General features: G+C 46.7%; 26 non-coding genes across 26 annotated transcripts; all 26 read right to left on the bottom strand.

Moving 5' to 3' along the window:
• Positions 1–462: 462 nt before the first annotated feature.
• LOC144800407 (U5 spliceosomal RNA) lies at positions 463–577 on the bottom strand. Its single transcript, XR_013604313.1, has one exon. It is a non-coding gene; the product is annotated as a U5 spliceosomal RNA (small nuclear RNA).
• A 933-nt stretch (positions 578–1,510) lies between these two features.
• Positions 1,511–1,625, bottom strand: LOC144800406 (U5 spliceosomal RNA). Its single transcript, XR_013604312.1, has one exon. It is a non-coding gene; the product is annotated as a U5 spliceosomal RNA (small nuclear RNA).
• A 933-nt stretch (positions 1,626–2,558) lies between these two features.
• On the bottom strand, positions 2,559–2,673 carry LOC144801598 (U5 spliceosomal RNA). The gene has a single exon (XR_013605403.1). It is a non-coding gene; the product is annotated as a U5 spliceosomal RNA (small nuclear RNA).
• A 933-nt stretch (positions 2,674–3,606) lies between these two features.
• LOC144801597 (U5 spliceosomal RNA) lies at positions 3,607–3,721 on the bottom strand. Its single transcript, XR_013605402.1, has one exon. It is a non-coding gene; the product is annotated as a U5 spliceosomal RNA (small nuclear RNA).
• A 933-nt stretch (positions 3,722–4,654) lies between these two features.
• LOC144801596 (U5 spliceosomal RNA) lies at positions 4,655–4,769 on the bottom strand. Its single transcript, XR_013605401.1, has one exon. It is a non-coding gene; the product is annotated as a U5 spliceosomal RNA (small nuclear RNA).
• Positions 4,770–5,703: 934 nt separating this feature from the next.
• Positions 5,704–5,818, bottom strand: LOC144800405 (U5 spliceosomal RNA). Its single transcript, XR_013604311.1, has one exon. It is a non-coding gene; the product is annotated as a U5 spliceosomal RNA (small nuclear RNA).
• Positions 5,819–6,751: 933 nt separating this feature from the next.
• On the bottom strand, positions 6,752–6,866 carry LOC144800404 (U5 spliceosomal RNA). The gene has a single exon (XR_013604310.1). It is a non-coding gene; the product is annotated as a U5 spliceosomal RNA (small nuclear RNA).
• Positions 6,867–7,799: 933 nt separating this feature from the next.
• On the bottom strand, positions 7,800–7,914 carry LOC144801595 (U5 spliceosomal RNA). Its single transcript, XR_013605400.1, has one exon. It is a non-coding gene; the product is annotated as a U5 spliceosomal RNA (small nuclear RNA).
• Positions 7,915–8,847: 933 nt separating this feature from the next.
• LOC144801594 (U5 spliceosomal RNA) lies at positions 8,848–8,962 on the bottom strand. The gene has a single exon (XR_013605399.1). It is a non-coding gene; the product is annotated as a U5 spliceosomal RNA (small nuclear RNA).
• Positions 8,963–9,895: 933 nt separating this feature from the next.
• LOC144801593 (U5 spliceosomal RNA) lies at positions 9,896–10,010 on the bottom strand. Its single transcript, XR_013605398.1, has one exon. It is a non-coding gene; the product is annotated as a U5 spliceosomal RNA (small nuclear RNA).
• A 934-nt stretch (positions 10,011–10,944) lies between these two features.
• Positions 10,945–11,059, bottom strand: LOC144800403 (U5 spliceosomal RNA). Its single transcript, XR_013604309.1, has one exon. It is a non-coding gene; the product is annotated as a U5 spliceosomal RNA (small nuclear RNA).
• A 933-nt stretch (positions 11,060–11,992) lies between these two features.
• LOC144800918 (U5 spliceosomal RNA) lies at positions 11,993–12,107 on the bottom strand. The gene has a single exon (XR_013604797.1). It is a non-coding gene; the product is annotated as a U5 spliceosomal RNA (small nuclear RNA).
• Positions 12,108–13,041: 934 nt separating this feature from the next.
• On the bottom strand, positions 13,042–13,156 carry LOC144800402 (U5 spliceosomal RNA). Its single transcript, XR_013604308.1, has one exon. It is a non-coding gene; the product is annotated as a U5 spliceosomal RNA (small nuclear RNA).
• Positions 13,157–14,089: 933 nt separating this feature from the next.
• On the bottom strand, positions 14,090–14,204 carry LOC144801592 (U5 spliceosomal RNA). Its single transcript, XR_013605397.1, has one exon. It is a non-coding gene; the product is annotated as a U5 spliceosomal RNA (small nuclear RNA).
• Positions 14,205–15,138: 934 nt separating this feature from the next.
• LOC144800401 (U5 spliceosomal RNA) lies at positions 15,139–15,253 on the bottom strand. Its single transcript, XR_013604307.1, has one exon. It is a non-coding gene; the product is annotated as a U5 spliceosomal RNA (small nuclear RNA).
• A 933-nt stretch (positions 15,254–16,186) lies between these two features.
• LOC144801020 (U5 spliceosomal RNA) lies at positions 16,187–16,301 on the bottom strand. Its single transcript, XR_013604897.1, has one exon. It is a non-coding gene; the product is annotated as a U5 spliceosomal RNA (small nuclear RNA).
• A 934-nt stretch (positions 16,302–17,235) lies between these two features.
• On the bottom strand, positions 17,236–17,350 carry LOC144800400 (U5 spliceosomal RNA). The gene has a single exon (XR_013604306.1). It is a non-coding gene; the product is annotated as a U5 spliceosomal RNA (small nuclear RNA).
• Positions 17,351–18,283: 933 nt separating this feature from the next.
• LOC144801591 (U5 spliceosomal RNA) lies at positions 18,284–18,398 on the bottom strand. The gene has a single exon (XR_013605396.1). It is a non-coding gene; the product is annotated as a U5 spliceosomal RNA (small nuclear RNA).
• A 933-nt stretch (positions 18,399–19,331) lies between these two features.
• LOC144801590 (U5 spliceosomal RNA) lies at positions 19,332–19,446 on the bottom strand. The gene has a single exon (XR_013605395.1). It is a non-coding gene; the product is annotated as a U5 spliceosomal RNA (small nuclear RNA).
• A 934-nt stretch (positions 19,447–20,380) lies between these two features.
• Positions 20,381–20,495, bottom strand: LOC144800399 (U5 spliceosomal RNA). The gene has a single exon (XR_013604305.1). It is a non-coding gene; the product is annotated as a U5 spliceosomal RNA (small nuclear RNA).
• Positions 20,496–21,428: 933 nt separating this feature from the next.
• LOC144801011 (U5 spliceosomal RNA) lies at positions 21,429–21,543 on the bottom strand. Its single transcript, XR_013604889.1, has one exon. It is a non-coding gene; the product is annotated as a U5 spliceosomal RNA (small nuclear RNA).
• Positions 21,544–22,477: 934 nt separating this feature from the next.
• LOC144800852 (U5 spliceosomal RNA) lies at positions 22,478–22,592 on the bottom strand. Its single transcript, XR_013604735.1, has one exon. It is a non-coding gene; the product is annotated as a U5 spliceosomal RNA (small nuclear RNA).
• A 933-nt stretch (positions 22,593–23,525) lies between these two features.
• LOC144801588 (U5 spliceosomal RNA) lies at positions 23,526–23,640 on the bottom strand. Its single transcript, XR_013605393.1, has one exon. It is a non-coding gene; the product is annotated as a U5 spliceosomal RNA (small nuclear RNA).
• Positions 23,641–24,574: 934 nt separating this feature from the next.
• Positions 24,575–24,689, bottom strand: LOC144800398 (U5 spliceosomal RNA). The gene has a single exon (XR_013604304.1). It is a non-coding gene; the product is annotated as a U5 spliceosomal RNA (small nuclear RNA).
• Positions 24,690–25,622: 933 nt separating this feature from the next.
• Positions 25,623–25,737, bottom strand: LOC144801019 (U5 spliceosomal RNA). The gene has a single exon (XR_013604896.1). It is a non-coding gene; the product is annotated as a U5 spliceosomal RNA (small nuclear RNA).
• A 934-nt stretch (positions 25,738–26,671) lies between these two features.
• LOC144800397 (U5 spliceosomal RNA) lies at positions 26,672–26,786 on the bottom strand. The gene has a single exon (XR_013604303.1). It is a non-coding gene; the product is annotated as a U5 spliceosomal RNA (small nuclear RNA).
• Positions 26,787–27,457: the final 671 nt, after the last annotated feature.

Genomic DNA, 27,457 nt, shown 5'->3' with positions numbered 1-27,457 from the left:
AGGCACATGAAACAGGACTGGCGTGCCGCTTCAAGTGTACCTGAGAGGAATCTGACTCAGGATTGGCCACCCTCTCAGGGCACCGACTCAGGATTGGCCAACCTCTATGGGGCACCTCCAACGGGCACAAATAACGGGCAAGCCCTATGAAAAGCACAGCGTGAGTCTAGGTGCCACCTTGAAAAAGGAGGGTGACGTCTGGCCTCTGACAGCAGGAATATTAAGAGAGGAGAAAACATACTGCCTGCTATCATGAAATTCCAAGATAGTCACGAAAAGCAATCTCATGCACTGCACAAGCTCTTTCCCATGATGCACCTCTCCTGCACTCTGTCTATGCAAATGAGCAAGCAGAGGAGTTCAGGAGTAAAACACCTAAGCTCATGTCCCCAAAAAACAGCAGCAGACAACTCGCAGATATTCCCCAATTTCTAATGCTTTTCTTTTAAACACACAATAAACAGCCTCACCTGTGGAAAGGCTTAAAAAAATTGAATAAACTCGTAAATGTTCCTCTTCACGGAAATCTTTAGTAAAAGGCGAAAGATTTTTTCGTTTTGAAGAGAAACCAGAGTAAGTTAGAATATGGCTCTCTGGGGGTAAGTGGCACCACATCAAAGACCCCGTCATTACGAGGGTGAGGACCTGAGAGGTATTTTCAAAATCTAAGAAAGAGGACAAGAACCAGGCCGGTGAGGGAAGCAGGCCCAAATTTCAGAGTCTCTGCTCAAAGCACAGAAAATCAAAAAGGTGGACAGTTCCCATGCGTCTGTCTGTGAATATGCAAATTCTTTTCTGTACACACCTCAGCTCATTAGGAGGCGTTGCGGATGCTGGGCAAGGGGAACGGGAAGCGTGCATCAGGCTTTAGGTGAAGTGGCACTGTAGGACTTTTGTCCCCCAGCGATTTTACGCTTTCCACACCATCCTTCCAATCGTTAGGCTGTGAGCCACCACTGTGCTCTGCACATAGCCATGCACTTTAAGTCCCTTTTTCGCACGTACTTTCATTAAACCTGAATATAGAAGTATATATCTGTCTAGGCTAGAGGCACATGAAACAGGACTGGCGTGCCGCTTCAAGTGTACCTGAGAGGAATCTGACTCAGGATTGGCCACCCTCTCAGGGCACCGACTCAGGATTGGCCAACCTCTATGGGGCACCTCCAACGGGCACAAATAACGGGCAAGCCCTATGAAAAGCACAGCGTGAGTCTAGGTGCCACCTTGAAAAAGGAGGGTGACGTCTGGCCTCTGACAGCAGGAATATTAAGAGAGGAGAAAACATACTGCCTGCTATCGTGAAATTCCAAGATAGTCACGAAAAGCAATCTCATGCACTGCACAAGCTCTTTCCCATGATGCACCTCTCCTGCACTCTGTCTATGCAAATGAGCAAGCAGAGAGTTCAGGAATAAAACACCTAAGCTCATGTCCCCAAAAAACAGCAGCAGACAACTCGCAGATATTCCCCAATTTCTAATGCTTTTCTTTTAAACACACAATAAACAGCCTCACCTGTGGAAAGGCTTAAAAAAATTGAATAAACTCGTAAATGTTCCTCTTCACGGAAATCTTTAGTAAAAGGCGAAAGATTTTTTCGTTTTGAAGAGAAACCAGAGTAAGTTAGAATATGGCTCTCTGGGGGTAAGTGGCACCACATCAAAGACTCCGTCATTACGAGGGTGAGGACCTGAGAGGTATTTTCAAAATCTAAGAAAGAGGACAAGAACCAGGCCGGTGAGGGAAGCAGGCCCAAATTTCAGAGTCTCTGCTCAAAGCACAGAAAATCAAAAAGGTGGACAGTTCCCATGCGTCTGTCTGTGAATATGCAAATTCTTTTCTGTACACACCTCAGCTCATTAGGAGGCGTTGCGGATGCTGGGCAAGGGGAACGGGAAGCGTGCATCAGGCTTTAGGTGAAGTGGCACTGTAGGACTTTTGTCCCCCAGCGATTTTACGCTTTCCACACCATCCTTCCAATCGTTAGGCTGTGAGCCACCACTGTGCTCTGCACATAGCCATGCACTTTAAGTCCCTTTTTCGCACGTACTTTCATTAAACCTGAATATAGAAGTATATATCTGTCTAGGCTAGAGGCACATGAAACAGGACTGGCGTGCCGCTTCAAGTGTACCTGAGAGGAATCTGACTCAGGATTGGCCACCCTCTCAGGGCACCGACTCAGGATTGGCCAACCTCTATGGGGCACCTCCAACGGGCACAAATAACGGGCAAGCCCTATGAAAAGCACAGCGTGAGTCTAGGTGCCACCTTGAAAAAGGAGGGTGACGTCTGGCCTCTGACAGCAGGAATATTAAGAGAGGAGAAAACATACTGCCTGCTATCGTGAAATTCCAAGATAGTCACGAAAAGCAATCTCATGCACTGCACAAGCTCTTTCCCATGATGCACCTCTCCTGCACTCTGTCTATGCAAATGAGCAAGCAGAGAGTTCAGGAATAAAACACCTAAGCTCATGTCCCCAAAAAACAGCATCAGACAACTTGCAGATATTCCTCAATTTCTAATGCTTTTCTTTTAAACACACGATAAACAGCCTCACCTGTGGTAAGGCTTAAAAAAATTGAATAAACTCGTAAATGTTCCTCTCCACGGAAATCTTTAGTAAAAGGCGAAAGATTTTTTCGTTTTGAAGAGAAACCAGAGTAAGTTAGAATATGGCTCTCTGGGGGTAAGTGGCACCACATCAAAGACCCCGTCATTGCGAGGGTGAGGACCTGAGAGGTATTTTCAAAATCTAAGAAAGAGGACAAGAACCAGGCCGGTGAGGGAAGCAGGCCCAAATTTCAGAGTCTCTGCTCAAAGCACAGAAAATCAAAAAGGTGGACAGTTCCCATGCGTCTGTCTGGGAATATGCAAATTCTTTTCTGTACACACCTCAGCTCATTAGGAGGCATTGCGGCTGCTGGGCAAGGGGAACGGGAAGCGTGCATCAGGCTTTAGGTGAAGTGGCACTGTAGGACTTTTGTCCCCCAGCGATTTTACGCTTTCCACACCATCCTTCCAATCGTTAGGCTGTGAGCCACCACTGTGCTCTGCACATAGCCATGCACTTTAAGTCCCTTTTTCGCACGTACTTTCATTAAACCTGAATATAGAAGTATATATCTGTCTAGGCTAGAGGCACATGAAACAGGACTGGCGTGCCGCTTCAAGTGTACCTGAGAGGAATCTGACTCAGGATTGGCCACCCTCTCAGGGCACCGACTCAGGATTGGCCAACCTCTATGGGGCACCTCCAACGGGCACAAATAACGGGCAAGCCCTATGAAAAGCACAGCGTGAGTCTAGGTGCCACCTTGAAAAAGGAGGGTGACGTCTGGCCTCTGACAGCAGGAATATTAAGAGAGGAGAAAACATACTGCCTGCTATCGTGAAATTCCAAGATAGTCACGAAAAGCAATCTCATGCACTGCACAAGCTCTTTCCCATGATGCACCTCTCCTGCACTCTGTCTATGCAAATGAGCAAGCAGAGAGTTCAGGAATAAAACACCTAAGCTCATGTCCCCAAAAAACAGCATCAGACAACTCGCAGATATTCCTCAATTTCTAATGCTTTTCTTTTAAACACACGATAAACAGCCTCACCTGTGGTAAGGCTTAAAAAAATTGAATAAACTCGTAAATGTTCCTCTCCACGGAAATCTTTAGTAAAAGGCGAAAGATTTTTTCGTTTTGAAGAGAAACCAGAGTAAGTTAGAATATGGCTCTCTGGGGGTAAGTGGCACCACATCAAAGACCCCGTCATTGCGAGGGTGAGGACCTGAGAGGTATTTTCAAAATCTAAGAAAGAGGACAAGAACCAGGCCGGTGAGGGAAGCAGGCCCAAATTTCAGAGTCTCTGCTCAAAGCACAGAAAATCAAAAAGGTGGACAGTTCCCATGCGTCTGTCTGGGAATATGCAAATTCTTTTCTGTACACACCTCAGCTCATTAGGAGGCGTTGCGGATGCTGGGCAAGGGGAACGGGAAGCGTGCATCAGGCTTTAGGTGAAGTGGCACTGTAGGACTTTTGTCCCCCAGCGATTTTACGCTTTCCACACCATCCTTCCAATCGTTAGGCTGTGAGCCACCACTGTGCTCTGCACATAGCCATGCACTTTAAGTCCCTTTTTCGCACGTACTTTCATTAAACCTGAATATAGAAGCATATATCTGTCTAGGCTAGAGGCACATGAAACAGGACTGGCGTGCCGCTTCAAGTGTACCTGAGAGGAATCTGACTCAGGATTGGCCACCCTCTCAGGGCACCGACTCAGGATTGGCCAACCTCTATGGGGCACCTCCAACGGGCACAAATAACGGGCAAGCCCTATGAAAAGCACAGCGTGAGTCTAGGTGCCACCTTGAAAAAGGAGGGTGACGTCTGGCCTCTGACAGCAGGAATATTAAGAGAGGAGAAAACATACTGCCTGCTATCGTGAAATTCCAAGATAGTCACGAAAAGCAATCTCATGCACTGCACAAGCTCTTTCCCATGATGCACCTCTCCTGCACTCTGTCTATGCAAATGAGCAAGCAGAGAGTTCAGGAATAAAACACCTAAGCTCATGTCCCCAAAAAACAGCATCAGACAACTTGCAGATATTCCTCAATTTCTAATGCTTTTCTTTTAAACACACGATAAACAGCCTCACCTGTGGTAAGGCTTAAAAAAATTGAATAAACTCGTAAATGTTCCTCTCCACGGAAATCTTTAGTAAAAGGCGAAAGATTTTTTCGTTTTGAAGAGAAACCAGAGTAAGTTAGAATATGGCTCTCTGGGGGTAAGTGGCACCACATCAAAGACCCCGTCATTGCGAGGGTGAGGACCTGAGAGGTATTTTCAAAATCTAAGAAAGAGGACAAGAACCAGGCCGGTGAGGGAAGCAGGCCCAAATTTCAGAGTCTCTGCTCAAAGCACAGAAAATCAAAAAGGTGGACAGTTCCCATGCGTCTGTCTGTGAATATGCAAATTCTTTTCTGTACACACCTCAGCTCATTAGGAGGCGTTGCGGATGCTGGGCAAGGGGAACGGGAAGCGTGCATCAGGCTTTAGGTGAAGTGGCACTGTAGGACTTTTGTCCCCCAGCGATTTTACGCTTTCCACACCATCCTTCCAATCGTTAGGCTGTGAGCCACCACTGTGCTCTGCACATAGCCATGCACTTTAAGTCCCTTTTTCGCACGTACTTTCATTAAACCTGAATTTAGAAGCATATATCTGTCTAGGCTAGAGGCACATGAAACAGGACTGGCGTGCCGCTTCAAGTGTACCTGAGAGGAATCTGACTCAGGATTGGCCACCCTCTCAGGGCACCGACTCAGGATTGGCCAACCTCTATGGGGCACCTCCAACGGGCACAAATAACGGGCAAGCCCTATGAAAAGCACAGCGTGAGTCTAGGTGCCACCTTGAAAAAGGAGGGTGACGTCTGGCCTCTGACAGCAGGAATATTAAGAGAGGAGAAAACATACTGCCTGCTATCATGAAATTCCAAGATAGTCACGAAAAGCAATCTCATGCACTGCACAAGCTCTTTCCCATGATGCACCTCTCCTGCACTCTGTCTATGCAAATGAGCAAGCAGAGGAGTTCAGGAGTAAAACACCTAAGCTCATGTCCCCAAAAAACAGCAGCAGACAACTCGCAGATATTCCCCAATTTCTAATGCTTTTCTTTTAAACACACAATAAACAGCCTCACCTGTGGAAAGGCTTAAAAAAATTGAATAAACTCGTAAATGTTCCTCTTCACGGAAATCTTTAGTAAAAGGCGAAAGATTTTTTCGTTTTGAAGAGAAACCAGAGTAAGTTAGAATATGGCTCTCTGGGGGTAAGTGGCACCACATCAAAGACCCCGTCATTACGAGGGTGAGGACCTGAGAGGTATTTTCAAAATCTAAGAAAGAGGACAAGAACCAGGCCGGTGAGGGAAGCAGGCCCAAATTTCAGAGTCTCTGCTCAAAGCACAGAAAATCAAAAAGGTGGACAGTTCCCATGCGTCTGTCTGTGAATATGCAAATTCTTTTCTGTACACACCTCAGCTCATTAGGAGGCGTTGCGGATGCTGGGCAAGGGGAACGGGAAGCGTGCATCAGGCTTTAGGTGAAGTGGCACTGTAGGACTTTTGTCCCCCAGCGATTTTACGCTTTCCACACCATCCTTCCAATCGTTAGGCTGTGAGCCACCACTGTGCTCTGCACATAGCCATGCACTTTAAGTCCCTTTTTCGCACGTACTTTCATTAAACCTGAATATAGAAGTATATATCTGTCTAGGCTAGAGGCACATGAAACAGGACTGGCGTGCCGCTTCAAGTGTACCTGAGAGGAATCTGACTCAGGATTGGCCACCCTCTCAGGGCACCGACTCAGGATTGGCCAACCTCTATGGGGCACCTCCAACGGGCACAAATAACGGGCAAGCCCTATGAAAAGCACAGCGTGAGTCTAGGTGCCACCTTGAAAAAGGAGGGTGACGTCTGGCCTCTGACAGCAGGAATATTAAGAGAGGAGAAAACATACTGCCTGCTATCGTGAAATTCCAAGATAGTCACGAAAAGCAATCTCATGCACTGCACAAGCTCTTTCCCATGATGCACCTCTCCTGCACTCTGTCTATGCAAATGAGCAAGCAGAGAGTTCAGGAATAAAACACCTAAGCTCATGTCCCCAAAAAACAGCAGCAGACAACTCGCAGATATTCCCCAATTTCTAATGCTTTTCTTTTAAACACACAATAAACAGCCTCACCTGTGGAAAGGCTTAAAAAAATTGAATAAACTCGTAAATGTTCCTCTTCACGGAAATCTTTAGTAAAAGGCGAAAGATTTTTTCGTTTTGAAGAGAAACCAGAGTAAGTTAGAATATGGCTCTCTGGGGGTAAGTGGCACCACATCAAAGACTCCGTCATTACGAGGGTGAGGACCTGAGAGGTATTTTCAAAATCTAAGAAAGAGGACAAGAACCAGGCCGGTGAGGGAAGCAGGCCCAAATTTCAGAGTCTCTGCTCAAAGCACAGAAAATCAAAAAGGTGGACAGTTCCCATGCGTCTGTCTGTGAATATGCAAATTCTTTTCTGTACACACCTCAGCTCATTAGGAGGCGTTGCGGATGCTGGGCAAGGGGAACGGGAAGCGTGCATCAGGCTTTAGGTGAAGTGGCACTGTAGGACTTTTGTCCCCCAGCGATTTTACGCTTTCCACACCATCCTTCCAATCGTTAGGCTGTGAGCCACCACTGTGCTCTGCACATAGCCATGCACTTTAAGTCCCTTTTTCGCACGTACTTTCATTAAACCTGAATATAGAAGTATATATCTGTCTAGGCTAGAGGCACATGAAACAGGACTGGCGTGCCGCTTCAAGTGTACCTGAGAGGAATCTGACTCAGGATTGGCCACCCTCTCAGGGCACCGACTCAGGATTGGCCAACCTCTATGGGGCACCTCCAACGGGCACAAATAACGGGCAAGCCCTATGAAAAGCACAGCGTGAGTCTAGGTGCCACCTTGAAAAAGGAGGGTGACGTCTGGCCTCTGACAGCAGGAATATTAAGAGAGGAGAAAACATACTGCCTGCTATCGTGAAATTCCAAGATAGTCACGAAAAGCAATCTCATGCACTGCACAAGCTCTTTCCCATGATGCACCTCTCCTGCACTCTGTCTATGCAAATGAGCAAGCAGAGAGTTCAGGAATAAAACACCTAAGCTCATGTCCCCAAAAAACAGCATCAGACAACTTGCAGATATTCCTCAATTTCTAATGCTTTTCTTTTAAACACACGATAAACAGCCTCACCTGTGGTAAGGCTTAAAAAAATTGAATAAACTCGTAAATGTTCCTCTCCACGGAAATCTTTAGTAAAAGGCGAAAGATTTTTTCGTTTTGAAGAGAAACCAGAGTAAGTTAGAATATGGCTCTCTGGGGGTAAGTGGCACCACATCAAAGACCCCGTCATTGCGAGGGTGAGGACCTGAGAGGTATTTTCAAAATCTAAGAAAGAGGACAAGAACCAGGCCGGTGAGGGAAGCAGGCCCAAATTTCAGAGTCTCTGCTCAAAGCACAGAAAATCAAAAAGGTGGACAGTTCCCATGCGTCTGTCTGGGAATATGCAAATTCTTTTCTGTACACACCTCAGCTCATTAGGAGGCATTGCGGCTGCTGGGCAAGGGGAACGGGAAGCGTGCATCAGGCTTTAGGTGAAGTGGCACTGTAGGACTTTTGTCCCCCAGCGATTTTACGCTTTCCACACCATCCTTCCAATCGTTAGGCTGTGAGCCACCACTGTGCTCTGCACATAGCCATGCACTTTAAGTCCCTTTTTCGCACGTACTTTCATTAAACCTGAATATAGAAGTATATATCTGTCTAGGCTAGAGGCACATGAAACAGGACTGGCGTGCCGCTTCAAGTGTACCTGAGAGGAATCTGACTCAGGATTGGCCACCCTCTCAGGGCACCGACTCAGGATTGGCCAACCTCTATGGGGCACCTCCAACGGGCACAAATAACGGGCAAGCCCTATGAAAAGCACAGCGTGAGTCTAGGTGCCACCTTGAAAAAGGAGGGTGACGTCTGGCCTCTGACAGCAGGAATATTAAGAGAGGAGAAAACATACTGCCTGCTATCGTGAAATTCCAAGATAGTCACGAAAAGCAATCTCATGCACTGCACAAGCTCTTTCCCATGATGCACCTCTCCTGCACTCTGTCTATGCAAATGAGCAAGCAGAGAGTTCAGGAATAAAACACCTAAGCTCATGTCCCCAAAAAACAGCATCAGACAACTCGCAGATATTCCTCAATTTCTAATGCTTTTCTTTTAAACACACGATAAACAGCCTCACCTGTGGTAAGGCTTAAAAAAATTGAATAAACTCGTAAATGTTCCTCTCCACGGAAATCTTTAGTAAAAGGCGAAAGATTTTTTCGTTTTGAAGAGAAACCAGAGTAAGTTAGAATATGGCTCTCTGGGGGTAAGTGGCACCACATCAAAGACCCCGTCATTGCGAGGGTGAGGACCTGAGAGGTATTTTCAAAATCTAAGAAAGAGGACAAGAACCAGGCCGGTGAGGGAAGCAGGCCCAAATTTCAGAGTCTCTGCTCAAAGCACAGAAAATCAAAAAGGTGGACAGTTCCCATGCGTCTGTCTGGGAATATGCAAATTCTTTTCTGTACACACCTCAGCTCATTAGGAGGCGTTGCGGATGCTGGGCAAGGGGAACGGGAAGCGTGCATCAGGCTTTAGGTGAAGTGGCACTGTAGGACTTTTGTCCCCCAGCGATTTTACGCTTTCCACACCATCCTTCCAATCGTTAGGCTGTGAGCCACCACTGTGCTCTGCACATAGCCATGCACTTTAAGTCCCTTTTTCGCACGTACTTTCATTAAACCTGAATATAGAAGCATATATCTGTCTAGGCTAGAGGCACATGAAACAGGACTGGCGTGCCGCTTCAAGTGTACCTGAGAGGAATCTGACTCAGGATTGGCCACCCTCTCAGGGCACCGACTCAGGATTGGCCAACCTCTATGGGGCACCTCCAACGGGCACAAATAACGGGCAAGCCCTATGAAAAGCACAGCGTGAGTCTAGGTGCCACCTTGAAAAAGGAGGGTGACGTCTGGCCTCTGACAGCAGGAATATTAAGAGAGGAGAAAACATACTGCCTGCTATCGTGAAATTCCAAGATAGTCACGAAAAGCAATCTCATGCACTGCACAAGCTCTTTCCCATGATGCACCTCTCCTGCACTCTGTCTATGCAAATGAGCAAGCAGAGAGTTCAGGAATAAAACACCTAAGCTCATGTCCCCAAAAAATAGCATCAGACAACTTGCAGATATTCCTCAATTTCTAATGCTTTTCTTTTAAACACACGATAAACAGCCTCACCTGTGGTAAGGCTTAAAAAAATTGAATAAACTCGTAAATGTTCCTCTCCACGGAAATCTTTAGTAAAAGGCGAAAGATTTTTTCGTTTTGAAGAGAAACCAGAGTAAGTTAGAATATGGCTCTCTGGGGGTAAGTGGCACCACATCAAAGACCCCGTCATTGCGAGGGTGAGGACCTGAGAGGTATTTTCAAAATCTAAGAAAGAGGACAAGAACCAGGCCGGTGAGGGAAGCAGGCCCAAATTTCAGAGTCTCTGCTCAAAGCACAGAAAATCAAAAAGGTGGACAGTTCCCATGCGTCTGTCTGTGAATATGCAAATTCTTTTCTGTACACACCTCAGCTCATTAGGAGGCGTTGCGGATGCTGGGCAAGGGGAACGGGAAGCGTGCATCAGGCTTTAGGTGAAGTGGCACTGTAGGACTTTTGTCCCCCAGCGATTTTACGCTTTCCACACCATCCTTCCAATCGTTAGGCTGTGAGCCACCACTGTGCTCTGCACATAGCCATGCACTTTAAGTCCCTTTTTCGCACGTACTTTCATTAAACCTGAATTTAGAAGCATATATCTGTCTAGGCTAGAGGCACATGAAACAGGACTGGCGTGCCGCTTCAAGTGTACCTGAGAGGAATCTGACTCAGGATTGGCCACCCTCTCAGGGCACCGACTCAGGATTGGCCAACCTCTATGGGGCACCTCCAACGGGCACAAATAACGGGCAAGCCCTATGAAAAGCACAGCGTGAGTCTAGGTGCCACCTTGAAAAAGGAGGGTGACGTCTGGCCTCTGACAGCAGGAATATTAAGAGAGGAGAAAACATACTGCCTGCTATCATGAAATTCCAAGATAGTCACGAAAAGCAATCTCATGCACTGCACAAGCTCTTTCCCATGATGCACCTCTCCTGCACTCTGTCTATGCAAATGAGCAAGCAGAGGAGTTCAGGAATAAAACACCTAAGCTCATGTCCCCAAAAAACAGCAGCAGACAACTCGCAGATATTCCCCAATTTCTAATGCTTTTCTTTTAAACACACAATAAACAGCCTCACCTGTGGAAAGGCTTAAAAAAATTGAATAAACTCGTAAATGTTCCTCTTCACGGAAATCTTTAGTAAAAGGCGAAAGATTTTTTCGTTTTGAAGAGAAACCAGAGTAAGTTAGAATATGGCTCTCTGGGGGTAAGTGGCACCACATCAAAGACCCCGTCATTACGAGGGTGAGGACCTGAGAGGTATTTTCAAAATCTAAGAAAGAGGACAAGAACCAGGCCGGTGAGGGAAGCAGGCCCAAATTTCAGAGTCTCTGCTCAAAGCACAGAAAATCAAAAAGGTGGACAGTTCCCATGCGTCTGTCTGTGAATATGCAAATTCTTTTCTGTACACACCTCAGCTCATTAGGAGGCGTTGCGGATGCTGGGCAAGGGGAACGGGAAGCGTGCATCAGGCTTTAGGTGAAGTGGCACTGTAGGACTTTTGTCCCCCAGCGATTTTACGCTTTCCACACCATCCTTCCAATCGTTAGGCTGTGAGCCACCACTGTGCTCTGCACATAGCCATGCACTTTAAGTCCCTTTTTCGCACGTACTTTCATTAAACCTGAATATAGAAGTATATATCTGTCTAGGCTAGAGGCACATGAAACAGGACTGGCGTGCCGCTTCAAGTGTACCTGAGAGGAATCTGACTCAGGATTGGCCACCCTCTCAGGGCACCGACTCAGGATTGGCCAACCTCTATGGGGCACCTCCAACGGGCACAAATAACGGGCAAGCCCTATGAAAAGCACAGCGTGAGTCTAGGTGCCACCTTGAAAAAGGAGGGTGACGTCTGGCCTCTGACAGCAGGAATATTAAGAGAGGAGAAAACATACTGCCTGCTATCGTGAAATTCCAAGATAGTCACGAAAAGCAATCTCATGCACTGCACAAGCTCTTTCCCATGATGCACCTCTCCTGCACTCTGTCTATGCAAATGAGCAAGCAGAGAGTTCAGGAATAAAACACCTAAGCTCATGTCCCCAAAAAACAGCATCAGACAACTCGCAGATATTCCTCAATTTCTAATGCTTTTCTTTTAAACACACGATAACGAGCCTCACCTGTGGTAAGGCTTAAAAAAATTGAATAAACTCGCAAATGTTCCTCTCCACGGAAATCTTTAGTAAAAGGCGAAAAAATTTTTCGTTTTGAAGAGAAACCAGAGTAAGTTAGAATATGACTCTTTGGGGGTAAGTGGCACCACATCAAAGACCCCGTCATTGCGAGGGTGAGGACCTGAGAGGTATTTTCAAAATCTAAGAAAGAGGACAAGAACCAGGCCGGTGAGGGAAGCAGGCCCAAATTTCAGAGTCTCTGCTCAAAGCACAGAAAATCAAAAAGGTGGACAGTTCCCATGCGTCTGTCTGGGAATATGCAAATTCTTTTCTGTACACACCTCAGCTCATTAGGAGGCGTTGCGGATGCTGGGCAAGGGGAACGGGAAGCGTGCATCAGGCTTTAGGTGAAGTGGCACTGTAGGACTTTTGTCCCCCAGCGATTTTACGCTTTCCACACCATCCTTCCAATCGTTAGGCTGTGAGCCACCACTGTGCTCTGCACATAGCCATGCACTTTAAGTCCCTTTTTCGCACGTACTTTCATTAAACCTGAATTTAGAAGCATATATCTGTCTAGGCTAGAGGCACATGAAACAGGACTGGCGTGCCGCTTCAAGTGTACCTGAGAGGAATCTGACTCAGGATTGGCCACCCTCTCAGGGCACCGACTCAGGATTGGCCAACCTCTATGGGGCACCTCCAACGGGCACAAATAACGGGCAAGCCCTATGAAAAGCACAGCGTGAGTCTAGGTGCCACCTTGAAAAAGGAGGGTGACGTCTGGCCTCTGACAGCAGGAATATTAAGAGAGGAGAAAACATACTGCCTGCTATCATGAAATTCCAAGATAGTCACGAAAAGCAATCTCATGCACTGCACAAGCTCTTTCCCATGATGCACCTCTCCTGCACTCTGTCTATGCAAATGAGCAAGCAGAGGAGTTCAGGAATAAAACACCTAAGCTCATGTCCCCAAAAAACAGCAGCAGACAACTCGCAGATATTCCCCAATTTCTAATGCTTTTCTTTTAAACACACAATAAACAGCCTCACCTGTGGAAAGGCTTAAAAAAATTGAATAAACTCGTAAATGTTCCTCTTCACGGAAATCTTTAGTAAAAGGCGAAAGATTTTTTCGTTTTGAAGAGAAACCAGAGTAAGTTAGAATATGGCTCTCTGGGGGTAAGTGGCACCACATCAAAGACCCCGTCATTACGAGGGTGAGGACCTGAGAGGTATTTTCAAAATCTAAGAAAGAGGACAAGAACCAGGCCGGTGAGGGAAGCAGGCCCAAATTTCAGAGTCTCTGCTCAAAGCACAGAAAATCAAAAAGGTGGACAGTTCCCATGCGTCTGTCTGTGAATATGCAAATTCTTTTCTGTACACACCTCAGCTCATTAGGAGGCGTTGCGGATGCTGGGCAAGGGGAACGGGAAGCGTGCATCAGGCTTTAGGTGAAGTGGCACTGTAGGACTTTTGTCCCCCAGCGATTTTACGCTTTCCACACCATCCTTCCAATCGTTAGGCTGTGAGCCACCACTGTGCTCTGCACATAGCCATGCACTTTAAGTCCCTTTTTCGCACGTACTTTCATTAAACCTGAATATAGAAGTATATATCTGTCTAGGCTAGAGGCACATGAAACAGGACTGGCGTGTCGCTTCAAGTGTACCTGAGAGGAATCTGACTCAGGATTGGCCACCCTCTCAGGGCACCGACTCAGGATTGGCCAACCTCTATGGGGCACCTCCAACGGGCACAAATAACGGGCAAGCCCTATGAAAAGCACAGCGTGAGTCTAGGTGCCACCTTGAAAAAGGAGGGTGACGTCTGGCCTCTGACAGCAGGAATATTAAGAGAGGAGAAAACATACTGCCTGCTATCGTGAAATTCCAAGATAGTCACGAAAAGCAATCTCATGCACTGCACAAGCTCTTTCCCATGATGCACCTCTCCTGCACTCTGTCTATGCAAATGAGCAAGCAGAGAGTTCAGGAATAAAACACCTAAGCTCATGTCCCCAAAAAACAGCATCAGACAACTTGCAGATATTCCTCAATTTCTAATGCTTTTCTTTTAAACACACGATAAACAGCCTCACCTGTGGTAAGGCTTAAAAAAATTGAATAAACTCGTAAATGTTCCTCTCCACGGAAATCTTTAGTAAAAGGCGAAAGATTTTTTCGTTTTGAAGAGAAACCAGAGTAAGTTAGAATATGGCTCTCTGGGGGTAAGTGGCACCACATCAAAGACCCCGTCATTGCGAGGGTGAGGACCTGAGAGGTATTTTCAAAATCTAAGAAAGAGGACAAGAACCAGGCCGGTGAGGGAAGCAGGCCCAAATTTCAGAGTCTCTGCTCAAAGCACAGAAAATCAAAAAGGTGGACAGTTCCCATGCGTCTGTCTGGGAATATGCAAATTCTTTTCTGTACACACCTCAGCTCATTAGGAGGCGTTGCGGATGCTGGGCAAGGGGAACGGGAAGCGTGCATCAGGCTTTAGGTGAAGTGGCACTGTAGGACTTTTGTCCCCCAGCGATTTTACGCTTTCCACACCATCCTTCCAATCGTTAGGCTGTGAGCCACCACTGTGCTCTGCACATAGCCATGCACTTTAAGTCCCTTTTTCGCACGTACTTTCATTAAACCTGAATATAGAAGCATATATCTGTCTAGGCTAGAGGCACATGAAACAGGACTGGCGTGCCGCTTCAAGTGTACCTGAGAGGAATCTGACTCAGGATTGGCCACCCTCTCAGGGCACCGACTCAGGATTGGCCAACCTCTATGGGGCACCTCCAACGGGCACAAATAACGGGCAAGCCCTATGAAAAGCACAGCGTGAGTCTAGGTGCCACCTTGAAAAAGGAGGGTGACGTCTGGCCTCTGACAGCAGGAATATTAAGAGAGGAGAAAACATACTGCCTGCTATCATGAAATTCCAAGATAGTCACGAAAAGCAATCTCATGCACTGCACAAGCTCTTTCCCATGATGCACCTCTCCTGCACTCTGTCTATGCAAATGAGCAAGCAGAGGAGTTCAGGAATAAAACACCTAAGCTCATGTCCCCAAAAAACAGCAGCAGACAACTCGCAGATATTCCCCAATTTCTAATGCTTTTCTTTTAAACACACAATAAACAGCCTCACCTGTGGAAAGGCTTAAAAAAATTGAATAAACTCGTAAATGTTCCTCTTCACGGAAATCTTTAGTAAAAGGCGAAAGATTTTTTCGTTTTGAAGAGAAACCAGAGTAAGTTAGAATATGGCTCTCTGGGGGTAAGTGGCACCACATCAAAGACTCCGTCATTACGAGGGTGAGGACCTGAGAGGTATTTTCAAAATCTAAGAAAGAGGACAAGAACCAGGCCGGTGAGGGAAGCAGGCCCAAATTTCAGAGTCTCTGCTCAAAGCACAGAAAATCAAAAAGGTGGACAGTTCCCATGCGTCTGTCTGTGAATATGCAAATTCTTTTCTGTACACACCTCAGCTCATTAGGAGGCGTTGCGGATGCTGGGCAAGGGGAACGGGAAGCGTGCATCAGGCTTTAGGTGAAGTGGCACTGTAGGACTTTTGTCCCCCAGCGATTTTACGCTTTCCACACCATCCTTCCAATCGTTAGGCTGTGAGCCACCACTGTGCTCTGCACATAGCCATGCACTTTAAGTCCCTTTTTCGCACGTACTTTCATTAAACCTGAATATAGAAGTATATATCTGTCTAGGCTAGAGGCACATGAAACAGGACTGGCGTGCCGCTTCAAGTGTACCTGAGAGGAATCTGACTCAGGATTGGCCACCCTCTCAGGGCACCGACTCAGGATTGGCCAACCTCTATGGGGCACCTCCAACGGGCACAAATAACGGGCAAGCCCTATGAAAAGCACAGCGTGAGTCTAGGTGCCACCTTGAAAAAGGAGGGTGACGTCTGGCCTCTGACAGCAGGAATATTAAGAGAGGAGAAAACATACTGCCTGCTATCGTGAAATTCCAAGATAGTCACGAAAAGCAATCTCATGCACTGCACAAGCTCTTTCCCATGATGCACCTCTCCTGCACTCTGTCTATGCAAATGAGCAAGCAGAGAGTTCAGGAATAAAACACCTAAGCTCATGTCCCCAAAAAACAGCATCAGACAACTCGCAGATATTCCTCAATTTCTAATGCTTTTCTTTTAAACACACGATAACGAGCCTCACCTGTGGTAAGGCTTAAAAAAATTGAATAAACTCGCAAATGTTCCTCTCCACGGAAATCTTTAGTAAAAGGCGAAATTTTTTTTCGTTTTGAAGAGAAACCAGAGTAAGTTAGAATATGACTCTTTGGGGGTAAGTGGCACCACATCAAAGACCCCGTCATTGCGAGGGTGAGGACCTGAGAGGTATTTTCAAAATCTAAGAAAGAGGACAAGAACCAGGCCGGTGAGGGAAGCAGGCCCAAATTTCAGAGTCTCTGCTCAAAGCACAGAAAATCAAAAAGGTGGACAGTTCCCATGCGTCTGTCTGGGAATATGCAAATTCTTTTCTGTACACACCTCAGCTCATTAGGAGGCGTTGCGGATGCTGGGCAAGGGGAACGGGAAGCGTGCATCAGGCTTTAGGTGAAGTGGCACTGTAGGACTTTTGTCCCCCAGCGATTTTACGCTTTCCACACCATCCTTCCAATCGTTAGGCTGTGAGCCACCACTGTGCTCTGCACATAGCCATGCACTTTAAGTCCCTTTTTCGCACGTACTTTCATTAAACCTGAATTTAGAAGCATATATCTGTCTAGGCTAGAGGCACATGAAACAGGACTGGCGTGCCGCTTCAAGTGTACCTGAGAGGAATCTGACTCAGGATTGGCCACCCTCTCAGGGCACCGACTCAGGATTGGCCAACCTCTATGGGGCACCTCCAACGGGCACAAATAACGGGCAAGCCCTATGAAAAGCACAGCGTGAGTCTAGGTGCCACCTTGAAAAAGGAGGGTGACGTCTGGCCTCTGACAGCAGGAATATTAAGAGAGGAGAAAACATACTGCCTGCTATCATGAAATTCCAAGATAGTCACGAAAAGCAATCTCATGCACTGCACAAGCTCTTTCCCATGATGCACCTCTCCTGCACTCTGTCTATGCAAATGAGCAAGCAGAGGAGTTCAGGAATAAAACACCTAAGCTCATGTCCCCAAAAAACAGCAGCAGACAACTCGCAGATATTCCCCAATTTCTAATGCTTTTCTTTTAAACACACAATAAACAGCCTCACCTGTGGAAAGGCTTAAAAAAATTGAATAAACTCGTAAATGTTCCTCTTCACGGAAATCTTTAGTAAAAGGCGAAAGATTTTTTCGTTTTGAAGAGAAACCAGAGTAAGTTAGAATATGGCTCTCTGGGGGTAAGTGGCACCACATCAAAGACCCCGTCATTACGAGGGTGAGGACCTGAGAGGTATTTTCAAAATCTAAGAAAGAGGACAAGAACCAGGCCGGTGAGGGAAGCAGGCCCAAATTTCAGAGTCTCTGCTCAAAGCACAGAAAATCAAAAAGGTGGACAGTTCCCATGCGTCTGTCTGTGAATATGCAAATTCTTTTCTGTACACACCTCAGCTCATTAGGAGGCGTTGCGGATGCTGGGCAAGGGGAACGGGAAGCGTGCATCAGGCTTTAGGTGAAGTGGCACTGTAGGACTTTTGTCCCCCAGCGATTTTACGCTTTCCACACCATCCTTCCAATCGTTAGGCTGTGAGCCACCACTGTGCTCTGCACATAGCCATGCACTTTAAGTCCCTTTTTCGCACGTACTTTCATTAAACCTGAATATAGAAGTATATATCTGTCTAGGCTAGAGGCACATGAAACAGGACTGGCGTGCCGCTTCAAGTGTACCTGAGAGGAATCTGACTCAGGATTGGCCACCCTCTCAGGGCACCGACTCAGGATTGGCCAACCTCTATGGGGCACCTCCAACGGGCACAAATAACGGGCAAGCCCTATGAAAAGCACAGCGTGAGTCTAGGTGCCACCTTGAAAAAGGAGGGTGACGTCTGGCCTCTGACAGCAGGAATATTAAGAGAGGAGAAAACATACTGCCTGCTATCGTGAAATTCCAAGATAGTCACGAAAAGCAATCTCATGCACTGCACAAGCTCTTTCCCATGATGCACCTCTCCTGCACTCTGTCTATGCAAATGAGCAAGCAGAGAGTTCAGGAATAAAACACCTAAGCTCATGTCCCCAAAAAACAGCATCAGACAACTTGCAGATATTCCTCAATTTCTAATGCTTTTCTTTTAAACACACGATAAACAGCCTCACCTGTGGTAAGGCTTAAAAAAATTGAATAAACTCGTAAATGTTCCTCTCCACGGAAATCTTTAGTAAAAGGCGAAAGATTTTTTCGTTTTGAAGAGAAACCAGAGTAAGTTAGAATATGGCTCTCTGGGGGTAAGTGGCACCACATCAAAGACCCCGTCATTGCGAGGGTGAGGACCTGAGAGGTATTTTCAAAATCTAAGAAAGAGGACAAGAACCAGGCCGGTGAGGGAAGCAGGCCCAAATTTCAGAGTCTCTGCTCATGGCACAGAAAATCAAAAAGGTGGACAGTTCCCATGCGTCTGTCTGGGAATATGCAAATTCTTTTCTGTACACACCTCAGCTCATTAGGAGGCGTTGCGGATGCTGGGCAAGGGGAACGGGAAGCGTGCATCAGGCTTTAGGTGAAGTGGCACTGTAGGACTTTTGTCCCCCAGCGATTTTACGCTTTCCACACCATCCTTCCAATCGTTAGGCTGTGAGCCACCACTGTGCTCTGCACATAGCCATGCACTTTAAGTCCCTTTTTCGCACGTACTTTCATTAAACCTGAATATAGAAGCATATATCTGTCTAGGCTAGAGGCACATGAAACAGGACTGGCGTGCCGCTTCAAGTGTACCTGAGAGGAATCTGACTCAGGATTGGCCACCCTCTCAGGGCACCGACTCAGGATTGGCCAACCTCTATGGGGCACCTCCAACGGGCACAAATAACGGGCAAGCCCTATGAAAAGCACAGCGTGAGTCTAGGTGCCACCTTGAAAAAGGAGGGTGACGTCTGGCCTCTGACAGCAGGAATATTAAGAGAGGAGAAAACATACTGCCTGCTATCGTGAAATTCCAAGATAGTCACAAAAAGCAATCTCATGCACTGCACAAGCTCTTTCCCATGATGCACCTCTCCTGCACTCTGTCTATGCAAATGAGCAAGCAGAGAGTTCAGGAATAAAACACCTAAGCTCATGTCCCCAAAAAACAGCATCAGACAACTCGCAGATATTCCTCAATTTCTAATGCTTTTCTTTTAAACACACGATAAACAGCCTCACCTGTGGTAAGGCTTAAAAAAATTGAATAAACTCGTAAATGTTCCTCTCCACGGAAATCTTTAGTAAAAGGCGAAAGATTTTTTCGTTTTGAAGAGAAACCAGAGTAAGTTAGAATATGGCTCTCTGGGGGTAAGTGGCACCACATCAAAGACCCCGTCATTGCGAGGGTGAGGACCTGAGAGGTATTTTCAAAATCTAAGAAAGAGGACAAGAACCAGGCCGGTGAGGGAAGCAGGCCCAAATTTCAGAGTCTCTGCTCAAAGCACAGAAAATCAAAAAGGTGGACAGTTCCCATGCGTCTGTCTGGGAATATGCAAATTCTTTTCTGTACACACCTCAGCTCATTAGGAGGCGTTGCGGATGCTGGGCAAGGGGAACGGGAAGCGTGCATCAGGCTTTAGGTGAAGTGGCACTGTAGGACTTTTGTCCCCCAGCGATTTTACGCTTTCCACACCATCCTTCCAATCGTTAGGCTGTGAGCCACCACTGTGCTCTGCACATAGCCATGCACTTTAAGTCCCTTTTTCGCACGTACTTTCATTAAACCTGAATTTAGAAGCATATATCTGTCTAGGCTAGAGGCACATGAAACAGGACTGGCGTGCCGCTTCAAGTGTACCTGAGAGGAATCTGACTCAGGATTGGCCACCCTCTCAGGGCACCGACTCAGGATTGGCCAACCTCTATGGGGCACCTCCAACGGGCACAAATAACGGGCAAGCCCTATGAAAAGCACAGCGTGAGTCTAGGTGCCACCTTGAAAAAGGAGGGTGACGTCTGGCCTCTGACAGCAGGAATATTAAGAGAGGAGAAAACATACTGCCTGCTATCATGAAATTCCAAGATAGTCACGAAAAGCAATCTCATGCACTGCACAAGCTCTTTCCCATGATGCACCTCTCCTGCACTCTGTCTATGCAAATGAGCAAGCAGAGGAGTTCAGGAATAAAACACCTAAGCTCATGTCCCCAAAAAACAGCAGCAGACAACTCGCAGATATTCCCCAATTTCTAATGCTTTTCTTTTAAACACACAATAAACAGCCTCACCTGTGGAAAGGCTTAAAAAAATTGAATAAACTCGTAAATGTTCCTCTTCACGGAAATCTTTAGTAAAAGGCGAAAGATTTTTTCGTTTTGAAGAGAAACCAGAGTAAGTTAGAATATGGCTCTCTGGGGGTAAGTGGCACCACATCAAAGACCCCGTCATTACGAGGGTGAGGACCTGAGAGGTATTTTCAAAATCTAAGAAAGAGGACAAGAACCAGGCCGGTGAGGGAAGCAGGCCCAAATTTCAGAGTCTCTGCTCAAAGCACAGAAAATCAAAAAGGTGGACAGTTCCCATGCGTCTGTCTGTGAATATGCAAATTCTTTTCTGTACACACCTCAGCTCATTAGGAGGCGTTGCGGATGCTGGGCAAGGGGAACGGGAAGCGTGCATCAGGCTTTAGGTGAAGTGGCACTGTAGGACTTTTGTCCCCCAGCGATTTTACGCTTTCCACACCATCCTTCCAATCGTTAGGCTGTGAGCCACCACTGTGCTCTGCACATAGCCATGCACTTTAAGTCCCTTTTTCGCACGTACTTTCATTAAACCTGAATATAGAAGTATATATCTGTCTAGGCTAGAGGCACATGAAACAGGACTGGCGTGCCGCTTCAAGTGTACCTGAGAGGAATCTGACTCAGGATTGGCCACCCTCTCAGGGCACCGACTCAGGATTGGCCAACCTCTATGGGGCACCTCCAACGGGCACAAATAACGGGCAAGCCCTATGAAAAGCACAGCGTGAGTCTAGGTGCCACCTTGAAAAAGGAGGGTGACGTCTGGCCTCTGACAGCAGGAATATTAAGAGAGGAGAAAACATACTGCCTGCTATCGTGAAATTCCAAGATAGTCACGAAAAGCAATCTCATGCACTGCACAAGCTCTTTCCCATGATGCACCTCTCCTGCACTCTGTCTATGCAAATGAGCAAGCAGAGAGTTCAGGAATAAAACACCTAAGCTCATGTCCCCAAAAAACAGCATCAGACAACTCGCAGATATTCCTCAATTTCTAATGCTTTTCTTTTAAACACACGATAACGAGCCTCACCTGTGGTAAGGCTTAAAAAAATTGAATAAACTCGCAAATGTTCCTCTCCACGGAAATCTTTAGTAAAAGGCGAAAAAAATTTTCGTTTTGAAGAGAAACCAGAGTAAGTTAGAATATGACTCTTTGGGGGTAAGTGGCACCACATCAAAGACCCCGTCATTGCGAGGGTGAGGACCTGAGAGGTATTTTCAAAATCTAAGAAAGAGGACAAGAACCAGGCCGGTGAGGGAAGCAGGCCCAAATTTCAGAGTCTCTGCTCAAAGCACAGAAAATCAAAAAGGTGGACAGTTCCCATGCGTCTGTCTGGGAATATGCAAATTCTTTTCTGTACACACCTCAGCTCATTAGGAGGCGTTGCGGATGCTGGGCAAGGGGAACGGGAAGCGTGCATCAGGCTTTAGGTGAAGTGGCACTGTAGGACTTTTGTCCCCCAGCGATTTTACGCTTTCCACACCATCCTTCCAATCGTTAGGCTGTGAGCCACCACTGTGCTCTGCACATAGCCATGCACTTTAAGTCCCTTTTTCGCACGTACTTTCATTAAACCTGAATTTAGAAGCATATATCTGTCTAGGCTAGAGGCACATGAAACAGGACTGGCGTGCCGCTTCAAGTGTACCTGAGAGGAATCTGACTCAGGATTGGCCACCCTCTCAGGGCACCGACTCAGGATTGGCCAACCTCTATGGGGCACCTCCAACGGGCACAAATAACGGGCAAGCCCTATGAAAAGCACAGCGTGAGTCTAGGTGCCACCTTGAAAAAGGAGGGTGACGTCTGGCCTCTGACAGCAGGAATATTAAGAGAGGAGAAAACATACTGCCTGCTATCATGAAATTCCAAGATAGTCACGAAAAGCAATCTCATGCACTGCACAAGCTCTTTCCCATGATGCACCTCTCCTGCACTCTGTCTATGCAAATGAGCAAGCAGAGGAGTTCAGGAATAAAACACCTAAGCTCATGTCCCCAAAAAACAGCAGCAGACAACTCGCAGATATTCCCCAATTTCTAATGCTTTTCTTTTAAACACACAATAAACAGCCTCACCTGTGGAAAGGCTTAAAAAAATTGAATAAACTCGTAAATGTTCCTCTTCACGGAAATCTTTAGTAAAAAGCGAAAGATTTTTTCGTTTTGAAGAGAAACCAGAGTAAGTTAGAATATGGCTCTCTGGGGGTAAGTGGCACCACATCAAAGACCCCGTCATTACGAGGGTGAGGACCTGAGAGGTATTTTCAAAATCTAAGAAAGAGGACAAGAACCAGGCCGGTGAGGGAAGCAGGCCCAAATTTCAGAGTCTCTGCTCAAAGCACAGAAAATCAAAAAGGTGGACAGTTCCCATGCGTCTGTCTGTGAATATGCAAATTCTTTTCTGTACACACCTCAGCTCATTAGGAGGCGTTGCGGATGCTGGGCAAGGGGAACGGGAAGCGTGCATCAGGCTTTAGGTGAAGTGGCACTGTAGGACTTTTGTCCCCCAGCGATTTTACGCTTTCCACACCATCCTTCCAATCGTTAGGCTGTGAGCCACCACTGTGCTCTGCACATAGCCATGCACTTTAAGTCCCTTTTTCGCACGTACTTTCATTAAACCTGAATATAGAAGTATATATCTGTCTAGGCTAGAGGCACATGAAACAGGACTGGCGTGTCGCTTCAAGTGTACCTGAGAGGAATCTGACTCAGGATTGGCCACCCTCTCAGGGCACCGACTCAGGATTGGCCAACCTCTATGGGGCACCTCCAACGGGCACAAATAACGGGCAAGCCCTATGAAAAGCACAGCGTGAGTCTAGGTGCCACCTTGAAAAAGGAGGGTGACGTCTGGCCTCTGACAGCAGGAATATTAAGAGAGGAGAAAACATACTGCCTGCTATCGTGAAATTCCAAGATAGTCACGAAAAGCAATCTCATGCACTGCACAAGCTCTTTCCCATGATGCACCTCTCCTGCACTCTGTCTATGCAAATGAGCAAGCAGAGAGTTCAGGAATAAAACACCTAAGCTCATGTCCCCAAAAAACAGCATCAGACAACTTGCAGATATTCCTCAATTTCTAATGCTTTTCTTTTAAACACACGATAAACAGCCTCACCTGTGGTAAGGCTTAAAAAAATTGAATAAACTCGTAAATGTTCCTCTCCACGGAAATCTTTAGTAAAAGGCGAAAGATTTTTTCGTTTTGAAGAGAAACCAGAGTAAGTTAGAATATGGCTCTCTGGGGGTAAGTGGCACCACATCAAAGACCCCGTCATTGCGAGGGTGAGGACCTGAGAGGTATTTTCAAAATCTAAGAAAGAGGACAAGAACCAGGCCGGTGAGGGAAGCAGGCCCAAATTTCAGAGTCTCTGCTCAAAGCACAGAAAATCAAAAAGGTGGACAGTTCCCATGCGTCTGTCTGGGAATATGCAAATTCTTTTCTGTACACACCTCAGCTCATTAGGAGGCGTTGCGGATGCTGGGCAAGGGGAACGGGAAGCGTGCATCAGGCTTTAGGTGAAGTGGCACTGTAGGACTTTTGTCCCCCAGCGATTTTACGCTTTCCACACCATCCTTCCAATCGTTAGGCTGTGAGCCACCACTGTGCTCTGCACATAGCCATGCACTTTAAGTCCCTTTTTCGCACGTACTTTCATTAAACCTGAATATAGAAGCATATATCTGTCTAGGCTAGAGGCACATGAAACAGGACTGGCGTGCCGCTTCAAGTGTACCTGAGAGGAATCTGACTCAGGATTGGCCACCCTCTCAGGGCACCGACTCAGGATTGGCCAACCTCTATGGGGCACCTCCAACGGGCACAAATAACGGGCAAGCCCTATGAAAAGCACAGCGTGAGTCTAGGTGCCACCTTGAAAAAGGAGGGTGACGTCTGGCCTCTGACAGCAGGAATATTAAGAGAGGAGAAAACATACTGCCTGCTATCATGAAATTCCAAGATAGTCACGAAAAGCAATCTCATGCACTGCACAAGCTCTTTCCCATGATGCACCTCTCCTGCACTCTGTCTATGCAAATGAGCAAGCAGAGGAGTTCAGGAATAAAACACCTAAGCTCATGTCCCCAAAAAACAGCAGCAGACAACTCGCAGATATTCCCCAATTTCTAATGCTTTTCTTTTAAACACACAATAAACAGCCTCACCTGTGGAAAGGCTTAAAAAAATTGAATAAACTCGTAAATGTTCCTCTTCACGGAAATCTTTAGTAAAAGGCGAAAGATTTTTTCGTTTTGAAGAGAAACCAGAGTAAGTTAGAATATGGCTCTCTGGGGGTAAGTGGCACCACATCAAAGACTCCGTCATTACGAGGGTGAGGACCTGAGAGGTATTTTCAAAATCTAAGAAAGAGGACAAGAACCAGGCCGGTGAGGGAAGCAGGCCCAAATTTCAGAGTCTCTGCTCAAAGCACAGAAAATCAAAAAGGTGGACAGTTCCCATGCGTCTGTCTGTGAATATGCAAATTCTTTTCTGTACACACCTCAGCTCATTAGGAGGCGTTGCGGATGCTGGGCAAGGGGAACGGGAAGCGTGCATCAGGCTTTAGGTGAAGTGGCACTGTAGGACTTTTGTCCCCCAGCGATTTTACGCTTTCCACACCATCCTTCCAATCGTTAGGCTGTGAGCCACCACTGTGCTCTGCACATAGCCATGCACTTTAAGTCCCTTTTTCGCACGTACTTTCATTAAACCTGAATATAGAAGTATATATCTGTCTAGGCTAGAGGCACATGAAACAGGACTGGCGTGCCGCTTCAAGTGTACCTGAGAGGAATCTGACTCAGGATTGGCCACCCTCTCAGGGCACCGACTCAGGATTGGCCAACCTCTATGGGGCACCTCCAACGGGCACAAATAACGGGCAAGCCCTATGAAAAGCACAGCGTGAGTCTAGGTGCCACCTTGAAAAAGGAGGGTGACGTCTGGCCTCTGACAGCAGGAATATTAAGAGAGGAGAAAACATACTGCCTGCTATCGTGAAATTCCAAGATAGTCACGAAAAGCAATCTCATGCACTGCACAAGCTCTTTCCCATGATGCACCTCTCCTGCACTCTGTCTATGCAAATGAGCAAGCAGAGAGTTCAGGAATAAAACACCTAAGCTCATGTCCCCAAAAAACAGCATCAGACAACTCGCAGATATTCCTCAATTTCTAATGCTTTTCTTTTAAACACACGATAACGAGCCTCACCTGTGGTAAGGCTTAAAAAAATTGAATAAACTCGCAAATGTTCCTCTCCACGGAAATCTTTAGTAAAAGGCGAAATTTTTTTTCGTTTTGAAGAGAAACCAGAGTAAGTTAGAATATGACTCTTTGGGGGTAAGTGGCACCACATCAAAGACCCCGTCATTGCGAGGGTGAGGACCTGAGAGGTATTTTCAAAATCTAAGAAAGAGGACAAGAACCAGGCCGGTGAGGGAAGCAGGCCCAAATTTCAGAGTCTCTGCTCAAAGCACAGAAAATCAAAAAGGTGGACAGTTCCCATGCGTCTGTCTGGGAATATGCAAATTCTTTTCTGTACACACCTCAGCTCATTAGGAGGCGTTGCGGATGCTGGGCAAGGGGAACGGGAAGCGTGCATCAGGCTTTAGGTGAAGTGGCACTGTAGGACTTTTGTCCCCCAGCGATTTTACGCTTTCCACACCATCCTTCCAATCGTTAGGCTGTGAGCCACCACTGTGCTCTGCACATAGCCATGCACTTTAAGTCCCTTTTTCGCACGTACTTTCATTAAACCTGAATTTAGAAGCATATATCTGTCTAGGCTAGAGGCACATGAAACAGGACTGGCGTGCCGCTTCAAGTGTACCTGAGAGGAATCTGACTCAGGATTGGCCACCCTCTCAGGGCACCGACTCAGGATTGGCCAACCTCTATGGGGCACCTCCAACGGGCACAAATAACGGGCAAGCCCTATGAAAAGCACAGCGTGAGTCTAGGTGCCACCTTGAAAAAGGAGGGTGACGTCTGGCCTCTGACAGCAGGAATATTAAGAGAGGAGAAAACATACTGCCTGCTATCATGAAATTCCAAGATAGTCACGAAAAGCAATCTCATGCACTGCACAAGCTCTTTCCCATGATGCACCTCTCCTGCACTCTGTCTATGCAAATGAGCAAGCAGAGGAGTTCAGGAATAAAACACCTAAGCTCATGTCCCCAAAAAACAGCAGCAGACAACTCGCAGATATTCCCCAATTTCTAATGCTTTTCTTTTAAACACACAATAAACAGCCTCACCTGTGGAAAGGCTTAAAAAAATTGAATAAACTCGTAAATGTTCCTCTTCACGGAAATCTTTAGTAAAAGGCGAAAGATTTTTTCGTTTTGAAGAGAAACCAGAGTAAGTTAGAATATGGCTCTCTGGGGGTAAGTGGCACCACATCAAAGACCCCGTCATTACGAGGGTGAGGACCTGAGAGGTATTTTCAAAATCTAAGAAAGAGGACAAGAACCAGGCCGGTGAGGGAAGCAGGCCCAAATTTCAGAGTCTCTGCTCAAAGCACAGAAAATCAAAAAGGTGGACAGTTCCCATGCGTCTGTCTGTGAATATGCAAATTCTTTTCTGTACACACCTCAGCTCATTAGGAGGCGTTGCGGATGCTGGGCAAGGGGAACGGGAAGCGTGCATCAGGCTTTAGGTGAAGTGGCACTGTAGGACTTTTGTCCCCCAGCGATTTTACGCTTTCCACACCATCCTTCCAATCGTTAGGCTGTGAGCCACCACTGTGCTCTGCACATAGCCATGCACTTTAAGTCCCTTTTTCGCACGTACTTTCATTAAACCTGAATATAGAAGTATATATCTGTCTAGGCTAGAGGCACATGAAACAGGACTGGCGTGCCGCTTCAAGTGTACCTGAGAGGAATCTGACTCAGGATTGGCCACCCTCTCAGGGCACCGACTCAGGATTGGCCAACCTCTATGGGGCACCTCCAACGGGCACAAATAACGGGCAAGCCCTATGAAAAGCACAGCGTGAGTCTAGGTGCCACCTTGAAAAAGGAGGGTGACGTC

This window comes from Lissotriton helveticus, chromosome 12 (assembly GCF_964261635.1).
Source record: "Lissotriton helveticus chromosome 12, aLisHel1.1, whole genome shotgun sequence".
In the NCBI taxonomy this organism is placed as follows: domain Eukaryota; kingdom Metazoa; phylum Chordata; class Amphibia; order Caudata; family Salamandridae; genus Lissotriton; species Lissotriton helveticus.
The sequence above is the reverse complement of the archived record's forward strand: the minus strand, read 5'-3'. Positions and strand labels throughout refer to the sequence as shown.